The sequence below is a fragment of the Gymnodraco acuticeps genome, unplaced genomic scaffold, assembly GCF_902827175.1.
Source record: "Gymnodraco acuticeps unplaced genomic scaffold, fGymAcu1.1, whole genome shotgun sequence".
Lineage (NCBI taxonomy): Eukaryota > Metazoa > Chordata > Actinopteri > Perciformes > Bathydraconidae > Gymnodraco > Gymnodraco acuticeps.
In genome coordinates, this window is record NW_022991956.1 from 68,009 (window position 1) to 71,983 (window position 3,975).

The window sequence follows — 3,975 nt, forward strand, 5'->3', positions numbered from 1 at the left end:
TTGCATCGGAACTGAAGTGGGACACCGCAAGGCATCATGGACCTAAAGCTGCAACGCACTGGCCACGTAAACCACGCAGAGGTCCAGTCAGCTGAGTCAGATACAGGATTGTTTTTTCTTTCAAAGGTGACTAAATGGAAACAGATTTAGTTTTTCTCGTAAGGCAAGGCAAGACAAGTTTATTTATATCGCACCTTTCAACACAAGGCAATTCAAAGTGCTTTACAAAAAACGAAAGACATTAAGAAAATGGCATTTAAAATCATTCATTAAAAGAAAAGCTAATAAAATAAACATTAAAAGAAAAAATACATGGATAAAAGTTACAGTGCAGTCTAAGATGTGAATAGTTCAATTAAAAGCAGCGACAAAAAGAAAAGTCTTCAGCCTGGATTTAAAAGTAGTCAGAGTTGCAGCGGACCTGCAGGTTTCTGGGCGTTTGTTCCAGATATTTGGAGCATAATAACTGAACGCTGCTTCTCCATGTTTAGTTCTGACTCTGGGGACAGAAAGCTGGCCAGTCCCTGAAGACCTGAGAGATCTGGATGGTTCATCATTTAGCAGGAGGTCAGAAATGTATTTTGGGCCTAAACCATTCAGTGCTTTATAAACCAGCAGCAGTATTTTGAAATCTATTCTTTGACACACAGGAAGCCAGTGTAAAGACTTCAGAACAGGAGTGATGAGGACTCGAGCAGCGGCGATCTGAATCAGCTGCAGCTTCCTAATAGATTTTTTAGTGAGACCTGTGAAGACACCATTGCAGTAGTCGAGTCTACTGAAGATAAAAGCATGGACAAGCTTTTCCAAATCCTGCTGTGACATTAGTACATTTAATCTTGGAGAAATTGCATATTCATAAAAAGTAAATTTTTAACAATTTTACCAATTATTAAAACAATATAGATTAAAAACATTAACAAGGCAATCAGAACTAATTGTGTATTTAATTTTTTTTTTTTAATGTATTTAATTTATATAATGTTGTATTACTTTATATTTTTTACTCCTAATGTCAACTTTTTGGGATAAATGTCATATATTTATTAAAAGAGATGGGCTGACTCAAAATGTTGGGACAATTTTACCAATAATTAAAAGAGTATAGTAGTAATATTACTTCATATGTCTATTCCTGATGTCAACTGTTTTTGTATACACAATGTATGATGCTCATGTATGATCTTTAAAACAAGTATCCTGTCGGCTCAGAGGCAGTCAATTCAATTCAATTAGCTTTGTTGACATAATGACATTATTGCCAAAGCTTTGTACAATTACGACATAAATATAAATGCATATACACAGTGGTACGATACGATACTATATACTTTATTGTCCCCGTAAGGAAATTTGTTCTGGACTCCGTCCTGCAGTTCAGCATACATGTACATATACAAACATAGTGGACATTAAGAGACATACACATATCATCAGTCATACACCGTTTGAACAAACACAAAACACAGACGCACATACTGACAATGGCGACTTATTGCACAACCCTCATGGCCAACATTTAAAAAGTACATTTCAGTATGTGGGTGGGATCAGACACAATTTGGTTTGCCTGTCTGATAATGGACTGCTCGTATATATTTTGGAGAGATGGGTGTTTTTTACATTACATTACATTGCATTTAGCTGACGCTTTTATCCAAAGCGACTTACAATAAGTGCGTTCGACCAACAAAATACAAACTTGAAGAAAACAGAATCATATAAGTACATCAGGTTTCATAGAGCAAAAACATTTCAAATGCTACTCAACTGGCTTTAGATAAGCCAGTCCTTTATTAGTATATAAGTGCTTTGTTAATAGTTATATTGCTCGAAGTGGAGTCGAAAGAGATGAGTTTTCAGTCTGCGCCGGAAGGTGTGTAAGCTATCTGCTGTCCTGATGTCAATGGGGAGCTCATTCCACCATCTTGGAGCCAGGATAGCAAACCCACATGTTTTTGCTGATGGGAACTTGGGTCCCCCTCGCAGCGAGGGTGCAGCGAGCCGTTTGGTTGATGAAGAGCGAAGTGCACGCGCTGGGGTGTACGGTTTAACCATGTCCTGGATGTAGGAAGGGCCAGATCCATTCGCAGCATGGTAAGCAAGTACCTTTGTCTTGAAGTGGATTCTAGCAGTTACCAGAAGCCAGTGGAGGGAGCGGAGGAGCGGAGTGGTGTGGGAGAATTTAGGAAGGTTGAAGACCAGACGAGCCGCTGCATTCTGGATGAGCTGCAGAGGTCGGATGGCACATGCAGGTAGACCAGCCAGGAGGGAGTTGCAGTAGTCTAGGCGTGAGATGACGAGAGCCTGGACCAGAAGCTGCGTGGCTTTCTGGGTCAGCTGGGGACGTATCTTCCTGATGTTGTAAAGCGTGTATCTGCAGCAACGGGTTGTAGCAGCTATGTTTGCAGTGAAGGACAGGTTGTTATAGGATCACACCCAGATTCCTTGCAGTCTGAGTCGGGGAAATAACAGAGGTGCCGATGTTGATTGTTAGGTCAAGAGTGGGACAATCTTTTCCCGGAAGGAAAAGCAGTTCAGTCTTGTCAAGGTTGAGCTTGAGGTGATGAGCAGACACAGTTCAAGTTTGCAATGATTAAAGTGGTGTAAAGTAGTACATTTACTCATGTAGGCCTCCTGTACTTAAGTACAATTATGAGGGACTTGTACTTTTAGTATTTCCATGTTTTGCTTCTTTGGAGTAAATTCCAATTGAAGAAATAAAATCTGATCCTTTTACAACAAACACTATATGAAAGTCCTAGGCTATGCAGATAGACATGCTGCTCTTCTACTTTTAAACCCACTCCTAAAGACTCTTCACACACTCCGTCCTCATGTTTCAATGGGAATACACACCACTGTGCAACAAGGTTGGGTTGTCCTCTCTGGCAGGGAGCCGTGACACACACACACACACACACACACACACACACACACACACACACACACACACACACACACACACACACACACACACACACACACACACACACACACACTCTCTCTCTCTCTTTCTTTATGAAGCCATTGTTGGATATCTGCCACCTCATATCACCTCATTATTGGACCGGACCTCTGGACCTCATTGTACACTCTCCAGTGATTGGACCACAATTGAACTTCACAGGGAGCTCAGCAAATCTGTTTTAAATGTACACATAGAATGTACTTTAAAACTCAATAAGGTAGCATTCATTAGTCCGTTTAGATCCTTAATATATAACCACCTTAGCCTGCAGTTCCCTTTTAAACTGTATCATTCATTGAGTTTGCTGTATTTTTCAAGGACCAGGCGACAAGGGTACAGGAGTTGTTTGAAGAATCTTTTTATTTATCAAAAAGTAAAAAATAATACATCTTAATTACTAGGCCTGTAAGGGAGGTAAAAAGAAAATAACTTAATTTGACAGAGAAGCGACCCGAACAACTGCCACAATAGGGGAAAATACAGAACAGTATTGGATAGGCCAACCCAATAGCAATCAATGGCGTATTTCCACTGCAGCGCGTAGTACGGTCTAAGCGCGCCGTGCCAAACCCGGCCCGTTTTTTGTTGCGTTTCCACTAGGGGTAGTTCCAGCTAACAGGTACCTTTCCACAGTTTTTCTGGCCCTCCAAAATCGAGGTTCTTTCCGGGGCAACAACCGGGCTGAGTATGCTAAACTAGTGAGAGAATCGCTGGCAAGGGGGCTACAACTACAACAAAATGAACATATTTGACCGTGATTTAATTGTAATACACGTTTCAAAATTATGCCGAAGTAACAACATACTGATACCGGTTAGTAAAAACCATGAATTAATGCTTTGACAAGTCTGCAGACAGACGGCAGGCGAAAAACCCTTTTAAAATGCGTGTTTTCTAAATGGAGCTTGGCTAAGCTAACGTTATATATGCTCCGACCGTCCACACTCACAACAACGGCCTATACAGACATAAATAAACCTGCGACTGTATTCGCCATATTCGAA